This window comes from Chelonia mydas, chromosome 5, assembly GCF_015237465.2.
Source record: "Chelonia mydas isolate rCheMyd1 chromosome 5, rCheMyd1.pri.v2, whole genome shotgun sequence".
In the NCBI taxonomy this organism is placed as follows: domain Eukaryota; kingdom Metazoa; phylum Chordata; order Testudines; family Cheloniidae; genus Chelonia; species Chelonia mydas.
Window position 1 is genome coordinate 128,963,711 of NC_051245.2, and position 12,274 is coordinate 128,975,984.

Genomic DNA, 12,274 nt, shown 5'->3' on the forward strand with positions numbered 1-12,274 from the left:
CTATTTGCTGAGACAACAAAAATATAATGAAAAAGGAGAGACTTTTTCACATAGTAGTCATCCTATACTGGACATGAGGGTGTGCGCCACACTAGTTAAACCTTGGTGAGAAAGGAGTAACACCTAACAGTTCTGAAGCACATAGTGGAAATTCAGAGTGGGGTTTTCAAAAGAGCAAGCCCTCAACTTTTATTGAATTTCAGTGGGATTTGGGTGCATAGCTTCTTTAAATGCCAGCCTCAAAAAGTCCCCTTTTTTTTCAAATTTAAATCTAAATGATTAATATATAAAAATGTTGTGTAAAACTTTGGTTCTTCATGAGGTGTCAGTGGGTCTTTTAATGTGCTGAAGTTAAAAAGAGAAACAAAGAATTACTGCCCAAGTTGTGTAATGAAAAAGCAAGCCATCTCCCAAATCCTGAGCAAGTCATTGTACTTACATTTTTACATCCACCATATTCCATGACTTCTCTCTGCTCTGAAAACTTAAAATAGGATTGATATGGGGCCATGTTTTTCCTGGGCCCAGCTTTGGCCTATGTCCCCTTTTTCAAAGAAATTAAGATTGCAGGGCAAAGAAAATAAGCCAAACTCCTTTAAACTGCAGACAGAACTTTACCAAAATTAACGAGGAAATCTGGCTTAATTTTGTGTCTGGACTAAAAACATTATTTTTTAAAAAATTAGTGCATATATAAATAATTTTGATTACATTCCAAAATATGTGGGTGGGTGTTCTGCCTTAGCAAAATATTTCATCCAAAACACTCCTTCTCTACTTTCCCATACCTTCATTTCACACACCTAATAATTAATGAACTGCAAATGTAGCCTCTACTCATTTACTCTTTATTTCTATCTGATGTGTATCTTACTCTGTTATTGTGTCGTCTGGGTGATTTTTATACAATAGTTTGACTCATCACTTTTCCTTAGTATTTATATATTTATTTATTTGCTTTGCAATAATTAATAAAATTCACCAAAATACGGCCCCATCTGGCAAAGTGCTTAAGCATGTGTTTAAGTGTGGGCTTAAATACCATTGAAGTCAGTGGAACTTAAGCATGTGTTTAACTTCCTTGACTTTCAATGGAGCTGGGGGCTGCGGCACACCATTTAAAGGGGAGCACTATAGATTTTCTCCCCCCGCCAGACCCTCCTCTTCCCCTCTCAGGCATTCCCCCCACCATCAGCCTGACCCCTACACCCACCCCTTCCAAATCTGAGTGAGTGGCATTGCAACCTGGCACACTGGGTTGTAACGCCCCTCAGGGCATGTCTACACTTACCTCCATAGTGATCGATCCACCAGGGATCAATTTATCGTGTCTAGTGAAGACGTGATAAATCAACCCCCGAGCGCTCTTCCATTGACTCTGGTACTCCACCGGAGTGAGACATGTAGGCAGGGTTGACGGGGGAGTGTCAGCAGTCGACCTACCGCAGTGAAGACACCATGGTAAGTAGCCCTAAGTATGTCGACTTTAGCTACGCTATTTTCGTAGCTGAAGTTGAGTAACTTAGATCGATCCCCCCCCCCCCCCCCAGTGTAGACCAGGTCTCAGGTTTGACCTGGCCAAAAAGTGATCAGTCCACGGCCCAGATAGTCCCCACCTCCGGGGCCTCTGAATGGGAGTTTGGTGCCTAAATACATTTGTGAATCTAGACCCTAAGGGGTGGGTGTCCCACAGCATTCACAGCCACTTCCTGCTAAAATACACCTGTGAGCGAGAGAAGCAAATTCAGTAGCTGCATACTTTTTTTTTGCCATAGGTCAGGGTGAGTTGAGTTTTCCTGTTAAAGTGGGATACTATTCTGTCTGTTATGGCCTGATCCACTGAAATCAATGAAAAGACCCCCATTGACCTCCCTGGGCTTTGGATCAGTCCCTCAATAAGGAATACCCCCACCTCCCAGCCTAATTGAAATTCACATGTTCACTGGTAGGGTAGAGATGGAATTTCGGGGAAAGTTACAAGGAAATACTTCAAAATATCTAGGAGCTCTAAAGAATTAAAATTGCTTCTTTTTAAAATGGATGGGCTCTCTTAACATTTCTTCAGGGCTCTCTCTAGCTCAAAAATAGCTCATTACTGGTTTGAAATAGACTTTAAGGCCAGAAGTGAGCATCAGGAGCATCTAGTCCAGTGGTTCTCAAACTGCGGTTCGTGAACCCCTGGGGGTTCATGAAATGTTACATGGGGTTCTCGGGAAAAAATTCCCTAATGGTGGACAGAGCTGTCCCTAGGGACACTGGGCAGCACGGGGCTAGCAGCATGGAGGCCTTGGACTTCCAAGAGCTAAGCAGATCAAAGCAAACATATCTATCACACTGAGGAGATTTAAACTTCAAGACTCCTTATAAGAAATGGAAAGAGAGGTGGATATTTTTTGCTGTTTTTAAAATTAAATAGGCAGCTTTATTGTTTTTAAAATTATTATGAAGAACAAGTTTAAGCTTTGTTGTAATGTGCGTTGCTTGCCTGGACTGCTGAAGACCTGAATGCTTGTGTAGGAGGAACTCTTTGAGTTGGCTTCTTAAATACCTTCATGCTGTTTCACATCTGATACTCCTTGATGAAACAGAGGAGCCTTGTCTTGTAACAGGCTTATTCCAAGTACTACAAGCTACAAAAGTGATATCTTGGAACAGTGTTGCCATTTTCATGATGTAATAAAAATACTGTAATGATAAATAATAATTAATAATAAATAGTGTGTAATAAACATGTCATAAAAACAAACTTTATATTTCCAAGATCACTGCTTTTATAATTTATACTCAGGTAAAGGAGAAAATCGCTGGAAATATTCATTTTTAGGAGGGGGTTCACGAGACTTAACATTCTAGTGAAAGGGGTGTGATGGGTTGGGTCACAGAGACCCCCTTGGGACTGCCACCTGATGTCCTGAGGCTACCTCTGAGCCCATTTTCCCTGGCAGCTTGGAACTTCAGAACCCTGCCTTGTTGAGCCAGACATGCCAGTCTGCTCCAACACAGACCCAGGGTCTGAACCACATCCCCCCAAAACTGCAGACTTAACTGAAAATGGCTAAGAAAGTGCTCTTGTCTCTAGCACCCAGATACCCAGTTCCCAATGGGATCCAAACCCCAAATAAATCATTTTACTCTGCATAAAGCTTGTACCGGGTAAACTCATAAATTGTCTGCCCTCTATAACACTGATAGAGAGATATGCACAGCTGTTTGCTCCCCCAGGAATTAATTACTTACTCTGGGTTAATTTATAAGCAAAAAGTGATTTTATTAAATATAAAAAGTAGGATTAAAGTGGTTCCAAGTAATAACAGACAGAACAAAGTAAATTACCAAGCAAAATAGAACAAAAACACGCAAATCTAAGCCTAATACATTAAGAAACTGATTACAGATGAAATCTCACCCTCAGAGATGTTCCAATAAGCTTCTTTCACAGACTAGACTCCTTTCTAGTCTGGGCCCAATCCTTTCCCCTGGTACAGTCCTTGTTCCAGCTCAGGTGGTAGCTAGGGGATTTCTAGTGACTGCAGCCTCCTTTGTTCTGTTCCACCCCCCTTGTACAGCTTTGGCACAAGGCAGGAATCTTTTGTCTCTCTGGGTCCCCACCCCTCCTTCTGAATGGAAAAGCACCAGGTTTAAGATGGATTCCAGTACCAGGTGACATAGTCACAAGTCCTGTGAAACCCCAACCCTTCATTCATCCTGACTCACAGGAAGGCTTGTGTCATAACCATAGGGGTAGCTTAAATTCCTCCTTACCTGTAAGGGGTTAAGAAGCTCAAGTAACCTGGTTGGCACCTGGCCAAAGGAACCAATGGGGACAAAAGATACTTTCAAATCTGGATGGGGAGAGAGGTTTTGTTTTGGGTTCTTTGTTTCTGTGGCCATTCGCTCTTGGGACTAAGAGGGACCGAACATCAATCCATGTTCTCCAAATCTTTCTGAACAAGTCTCTCATATTTCACACTTGTAAGTAATAGCCAGGCAAGGCATATTAGTTTATCTTTTTTTTCTCAACTTGCGAATTTTCCCTTTGCTAGAGGGAGGTTTATCCCTGTTTTGTTGTAACTTTGAATCTAAGGCTAGAGGGGGTTCCTCTGTGCTCTTTCAATTTTCTGCTACTCTGTAAGGTTAACTATCAGCCTAAGTTTACAGAGGTGATTCTTTTACCTCTTTCTCTTCAAATAAAATCCTTCTTTTTAAGAACCTGACTGATTTTTTCATTGTTTCAAGACCTAGGGGTTTGGGTCTTTGATCATTTTGTAACCAATTGGTTAGGATATTATTCTCAAGCCTCCCCAGGAAAGGGGGTGTATAGGCTTGGGGGAATATTTTAGGGGAATAAGACTCCAAGTGGTCCTTTCCCTGATTGTTTGTTAAATCACTTGGTGGTGGCACCGATCCCAAGGCAAGAAGGGAATCTGTGCCTTGGAGAAGTTTTAACCTAAGCTGGTAAGAATAACCTTAGGGGGTCTTCCATGTGCGTCCCCACATCTGTACCCCAGAGATCAGAGTGGGGAAGGAATCCTGACAGCTTGCAAGTAAACAGAGCCATCTACAGTCAATTGTCCTGGTTAATTGGAACCAGCAAGATTCCAAATGACCATTAATGGTCCACACTTTGCATAATTACAATAGGACCTCAGAGTTATATTTCATATTTCTAGTTTCAGATACAAGAGTGATACATTTATACAAATAGGATGACCACCCTCAGTAGATTATAAGCTTTATAATGATACCTTACAAGAGACCTTTTGCATGAAGCATATTCCAGTTACATTATATTCACACTCATTAGCATATTTTCATAAAATCATATGGAGTGCAACCTCACAAGGGGTTCACTGGTTGTTAAAATTTGGGAACCACTGATCTAGTCTGACCTATACTTCACCTGCCACAGAACCTCACGCACCCACTCCTGTAGTAGGCCCATAACTAAGGCTACATTTCAGTCACAAGTATTTTTAGTAAAAGTCATGGACAGGTCACAGGCAGTAAACAAAAATTCATGGCCAGTGACCTGTCCGTGACCTTTACTATATACCCCCTGTAGGACCCAGGGGGTGCTGGGGGGGCGGTCTGGGGGGTGCCACGGGTACTGGGAGGGTTGCGGGTGCAGCGACCTCCAGCTCCTAGCTCCAGTGCTACCTCTGCTCCGCCCCCAGCCCTGGTTCTGCAGCTCCTATTGGCCAATGGGAGCTGGGGGGGTGGTACCTGCGGGTGGAGGCAGCACGTGGAGCTAGAAGCTGAGGGAGGGGAGTTCCTGTCGCCCTTCCAGGAACACCCTCCTCCTCCAGGTCCCGTACCCCAATCCCCGGCCCTGAGCCCCCTCTCCCCAAAACTCCTGCTGCTGGGGGCTGGCGGGACCTGATACTGCCCCAGCAGCAGCCGGTGCAACTGTCCCAGGGGTTGCCTGGGCTGCTGCAGAAGTCACAGAGGTCACGAAAAGTCACGGAATCCATGACTTCCATGACTTCCGTGACAAACTCAGAGCCTTATCCATAACCTCTGGCTGAGGTTGATTTAAAGACTTCAAGTTACAGAGGATCGACCATTTATTCCCCAGTTCAAACCAGCAAGTGACCTGTGCCCCATGCTGCATGTGAAGGTGAACCCCCACCCCCGCCCCGAGTCTTTGCCGATCTGACCTGGGGGGAAATTCCTTTCTGACCCCAAATATGGCAATTATTAGACCCCAATCATGTGGACAAGACCCACCCCCCAGACATTTGGGATAGAATTCTCTGTAGTAACTCAGAGCCCTCCCCATCTGTGTCCAAGCACCAGCCATTGGAGATATTTGCCAATAACAGTTGAGGATTGCCTAAAATATGGCCCATCTCCTCATCCCATCCCCTCAAGAAACTTATCAAGTTCAGTCTTGAAACCAGTTAGGTTTTCTGCCCCCACTGCTCCCCTTGGAAGGCTGTTCCTCAACTTCACTCCTCTTGTGGTTAGAAACCTTTGTCTAACTTCAAGCCTAAACTTGTTGATGGCCAGTTTATATCTCTGTTTGTTTTTGAGCCAGCATTGGTCCTTAACTACCTCCTCTCCCTCCCTGCTGTTTATCCTTCTGATGTATTTATAAAGAGCAATCCTATCTCCCCTCACCCTTTGTTTGGTTAAGATGAACAAACCAAGCTCCTTAAGGTAGGTTCTCCATTCCATCCTAGTAGCTCCTTTCTGCACTGGTTCCAGTTTGAATTTATCTTTGTTAAATATGGGAGGCCAGAACTGCACACACTATTCTAGATGAGAGCTCACCCGTGCCATGTACAATGGTACTAATGCTTCCCTGTCTCCACTGGAAATACCTCACCTGATGCACCCTAGGACTGCTTTCATGCTTTCCAGCTAGTTAAATCTCATTAGAAGCTTCTGGGCAGGCTGCATTTGTAGAAATAAGGTTATCATTAAGCAATGTCATTCATGGTTTTCATAGCTCCCTATTTAGAGTGTTTCGGGTTCTAGGATAATTGTGGGTAACTATCTTTAGCAGGGGTGCTGCTTCCTGACTTTCTGTGGCTTGTTGAGAATGGACACACAAGCCCGCCAGGCTTCCTCGCTGCTCAGCGACAGGTTTGATTTGGTGGGTTGGTGATAGTTAGGGCCCTACCAAATTCACTGCGATGAAAAACGTGTCATTGACCATGAAATCCGGACTCACCCGTGAAATCTGGCTAGTGTAGGGGAGAGGCAGCGCTGGGGGCTCTTACCATGTGTTGGTCTCCAGATGCTAGTCCCAGCTGGGCTGGGGAGGGACGGGACTTCCTCTTCCCCTGCAAGGGCCGCTCTCATGGTTGGGTCAGACCCATCTTCAGTAACCTCCCCTAGCTGCAGGCACTTCCACAGCTGCTGGCTAGGAGCCCAGCTCTGAAGGCAGCGCCGCCCCCAGCAGCAGCGCAGAATTAAGGGTGGCGGTACCGTGACACCCACCCCCAGGACTCCCGTTTGGGTCAGGAACCCCACGGTTACAACACCTTGGCATTTCAGATTTAAATATTTGAAATTGTGAAATTTATTATTTTTTAAATCCTATGACCATGAAATTGACCAAAATGGGGACCGTGACTTTGGTAGGGCCCTAGTAATAATAATTGATCCAGAGTCAATCTGAGTAAAGGAAGAAAAAGGTGTCAAGTTACAATTGCATGTTATATGAGAAGTTCCTGTGGAATTCTAAGAACGCAGAGTTTATGTGACGCAAATGACTTTTTGATTATATTATCTAAAGGCGCCAACAAAGTTTGTATCCAGTTCTGGAGCATCTGCTCTCCTGATTTGTACACATTGTTCTAGCTGGGTTAACTTTGAAAGCACTATGTCCTCCGTTTAAGGAAGCGTCCCTATTCAGCAGTGAGGTTTGCTGAATAGTGGTGAGAAGCACAGTCTCAAAGCTAAGCATGTTCTTGAGAGCATTGCTGAACTGGACCCTGCCAAAAGTCATTCTCCCTCCCCTGCCAGTTCCCATTCCCATGTTCCCTTTGTGTACCTTGTGAACTCAAATCCCTCCTTCATTTATTTGTGACTTTCTTCAAAAGGCATCTGTTTGGAGGGTTTGGGGAAGAGGGCTGTGGGCGAGCTTCCTAGAGGATAAAGATGTAGACGGCTGGCTGAGTTCCTGGAGCAGAGATGATTTTTAATGCTGCTGAGGTTTAGTTTAATTAATTAATGACGTTAGGGCATCTAAAGTCTTAGATAGGTGTCTCTACTTAAAATGTAAAAGCATAAATATTTTATTTAAGCTTATTCTTCAGTCTTTCTTTCTATTAAAAATACATTTGGACCACATTTTTGGATGTCATCCATGTCTACAGAAACAATACCATTCAGATAATGCCTCATTCACCCAAAGCAGCAGAATGCGTGCAGTATTTCACAAAACCAATTATGTATCCACTTAATGATAGTTCTACCGAGCCTGCATTTCTCCAGCTTACCTATGAGACTCTCATGTGGGACTGTGTCAAAAGCCTTGCTCAGGTCCAGGTATATGACATCCACTGTATTCCCCCTATCCACGAAACCACTTACCCTGTCAAAGAAGGAAATCAGGCTGGTTTGGCATGACTTGTTCTTGGTACATTCTTGGCTGCTAGGGATCACCCCTTCATCCTCCCAGGTATTTGCAAATTGAATATTTTATATGTTGCTTTTTTTCTCCTTTTTGCCCCTTCGTAAAGATGGTCACTATGTTAGCCCTTCTCCAGTCTTCTGGGACTTCTCCTGTCATCCGGGAGTTTGTAAATATTATTGCCAGTGGCTCTGAGATTTCTACAGCTAATTCCTTCAGTATCCTTCGGTGAACTAGCATCAGGCCCTGCTGATTTGAATTCATTCAAATTAGTCACAAGATCTCTGACGTGTTCTTTATTTATCCTCATCTGCATTCCTCCCCTTTGTCTATCATAGCTCAGTAGTCATCCGGTCACATGTTATTTTTTGTGCGTAGACTGAAGCAAAGTAGGCATTGAGCAGCTCTGCCTTCCTATCTTTCGTTATCAGCTCTTCTCCGTTGAGCAGCGGACCCACGCCATTCTTTTTTTGTCTGACATATTTGTAGAACCCCTTCTTTTTTTTCTAACATTTCTTGCCAGTTGTAGCTCATTCCTTGCCTTGGCTTTCCTGACTGTCCCTACACACTTGTGCTATTCCCATGTATACTTCCTTAGTTCCATTTCCTGTATGTATCCCCTTTGGGTTTCAGATAGCCAAAAACCTCCTGTGGCAGCTCTTATCTGTCTTCTGCATCGGAATAGTTTGATTTTAAGCCTCTAGTATTACATCTTTTAGGAACTGCCAGCCCCCTTTGACTCTTTTTCTTCCTAATTGGTCTCTCCGTGGGACCTTGTCTACTATGTCTCCAAGTTGGTTGAAACCCATTTCCACTCATGCTACAGTGAAGTGCTCAGATGCTAGATGGATAGGATCAGAGGGCAGAATTTGGCCCTGTGGTTTTCCTGATATTTCAATTCTCAGTATTGCCCAACATTCAGAAATCAAGAGTGAGGACCTCAAAAATTCATGAGATTGGCTTAAAATTGTGCATTTCTTTTAACTTGTGGGTCTGGGGTTTTGAGTCTTTCAGTGTCACATTCCCGAGCTTTTCTCTGCAACGCTGAGGGCTACATACTAATTTTGGTAACAGGGCCTCACTTAATCCATGACTCCAGGACCTGGGTGCTTTAAGACTACACCAGATTTTGTGAGATTTCATATAATTATAGTGAAAGCTGGCAGCCCTGAGTTCCTTCAGTGTGCGGGAGGAGAAGTAAGACACATGGGCAGGAGAATCTCCCCTGGCTCTTGTTTTGTGAGATTCTCTTAGTGCTGATGGAAAAACAAACATCCAACAGAGGGACTGCAACAAAAATGTTGAGGTCACCACTTTCTCTTGCATCCTATATTCACATTAAATGCTCCTTCTCTCCTGCCCCTTCTCTACCTCTCATTTCACTTTCCCAGCTGACCCACCCTCTCCCATCTTCCCTTCCACACTTTTCTTTGGAAATCTCTTGTCTCCTTTCCTTCTTGCAACATTCTGGAGAGCATTACAGGGTCAGATAAGCACTGCTATGAGATTAGGGCAGGGGTGGGCAAACTACGGTCCATGGGCCAGATCTGGCCCATCAGGGCTTTGGATCTGGCCCGCGGCATTGCCACCCCCGTGGCGCTGCAGGCCCCGCACCGCTCCCTGAAGCAGCTGGCACCACAGCCCTGCAGCCCCTTGTGGGGGGGAACAGAGGGCTCCACGCGCTGCCCTCACCTGTAGGCACTGCCCCCCACCCCCGGCTGGGAACGGGGAACTGCGGCCAATGGGAACTTCGGGGGAGGTACCTGCAGGTAAGGGCAGTGCACGGAGCCCTCTGCCCCCCTCCTTCCCCAGGGGCCCCAGGGACGTGGTGCCAGCTGCTTCTGGGAGCAGCATGGCGCAGTGCGGGGCCAGGGCAGGCAGGGAGCCTTCCTTAGCCCCACTGCGTGCTGCTGCCACCCTGGAGCCACACCGCGAACCCTTCCTGCACCCCAACCCCCTGCCCTGAGCCCCTTCCTGTACACCACCCACCCACACCCCCTCCCACACCCCAACCCTCTGCCCCAGCCCTACATTCACGGCCCTGCATGCAATTTTCCCACCCAGATGTGGCCCTCAGCCACAAACAAAAGTTTGCCCACCCCTGAATTAGGGAGATGTGCCCTGCTGTGACTTTCCTATGAAATGGCAAAAGTTTGATATGAACAGCCAATGCAGCCTCTCCCACATCAAGAAAGGAGAACTGGGTCAGCTACAATAAGAGTGAGGTCAGCTTTATCCCATCCCTCAAACCAAACCTCTCTTATGGCTCATCTCAGGACTTCAGACCTGGTTCCTAAGTTTGTGCCTCTGACCATCCAGCTAGAGCTGAGAGGATAAATTTTTTTCACTTCACTGGCCAAACTGAAAAAAAAAATAGTTTTGGTTTGGACAAAACATTTTGCTTGACTTGAAGTTTTGTTGTGGAGAGTTGTCATATTTTCAGGGGATTTTCACCCTTAATTTTTTTAAACAAATTTAGCTAAATTTCAGAATGAAACATAGTTTCAAAATGGAAAGTTGAAATTGATTTCAACTTTTGATTTTTTTGTGCATGTGGCTGAAACTATTCACTGAGGGCTTGGCTACACTTGCAGATGTAGTGTGCTGGGAGTTAAACCAGCCCTCGGAGAGCGCAGTAGGGAAAGCGCTGGAGTGTGTTCACACTGTCAGGTGCAAGCACAGTGGCGTGGCCACATTTGCGGCACTTGCCACGGCATTTGGAATGGTGCATTATGGGCAGCTATCCCACAGATCACCTCTTCCCATTCTGGCGCTGAGGCTTGTGGGAAGGAGGATGGGGGGAATGGGGTATCCTGGGTCCTGTCCTCATGCCCCGTGATGCATCGCTTCGCATCCCAGCAATCCCTGTGCTTCTGTCCACATTTGGCGCCATCTTTCAATGTTTTTTGTACTTTCGGTCTGCGGGAATGGATCCCGAACTGCTGAGGAATATGCTAATGGGTCTCGCCAGCATGTCACAAATTGCAGTCAAGTTACTCCTTAAGCTACAAAGTGGCAGTGAGGAGTCCGACGATGATGTCGACTGGAGTAACGCATACGACACGAGATTGCTTGTGGCATTCACGGACATGCTCACCACCGTGGAACGCCACTTTTGGGCTCAGGAAACAAGCACCAAGTGGTGGGATCACATCGTGATGCACGTCCGGGATGACGAGCAGTGGCTGCAGAACTTTCGGATGAGGAAAACCACTTTTATGGGAGTGTGTGCTGAGCTCGCCCCCACCCTGCGGCGCAAGGACACGAGATTGAGAGCTGCCCTGATGGTAGAGAAGCGGGTGGCTATTGCAATCTGGAAGTTGGCTACTCCAGACAGCTACCGATCTGTCGCTAACCAGTTCAGAGTGGGCAAGTCGACCGTTGGAATAGTGTTGATGCAAGTGTGCAGGGCCATTAATCGCATCCTGCTCAGAAGAACCACAACTCTGAGCAATGTGCGTGACATTGTGAATGGCTTTGCACAAATGGATTTCCCTAACTGTGGAGGGGCGTGCATATTCCAGTTCAGGCACCAGACCACCTAGCCTCTGAGTACATAAATCAGAAGGGGTATTTCTCTATGGTTCTCCAGATGCCTGTGGATCACCATGGGCGTTTCATGGACATTAACGCAGGATGGTCTGAAAAGGTGCGTGACGCACACATCTTTCGGAACACAGGCCTGTTCAGGAAGTTACAAGCCGGGACTTTCTTCCCTGACAGAAGATCGCCATAGGGGAAGTCAAAATGTCCATTGTGATCCTTGGAGACCCCACCTGACCCTTAATGCCATGGCTCATGAAACCGTACACAGGGAGCCTTGACAGCAGCAAGAAGCAGTTCAACAACAGGCTGAGTTGATGCAGAATAGCCATTGAGTGTGCTTTTGGCTGTTTAAAGGGCTGCTGGTGCTGTCTGTATGGGAAGCTGGACCTGGCCCATGACGACATCCCAATAGTTATAGCCGCATGCTGTACCCTCCATAACATTTGTGAAGGGAAGGGTGAAAGCTTCACTCAGGCATGGACCGTGGAGGTTCAACACCTGGAGGCTGAATTTGAACAGCCAGAGACCAGGGCTGTGTGAGGGGCCCAGCGCGGGGCTGTAAGGATTTGGGATGCGTTGAGGGAGCAATTTGATGCTGAAAGCCACCAGTAACGTCTGGTGCCCTGCACGGGAGTGAAGTGCTTC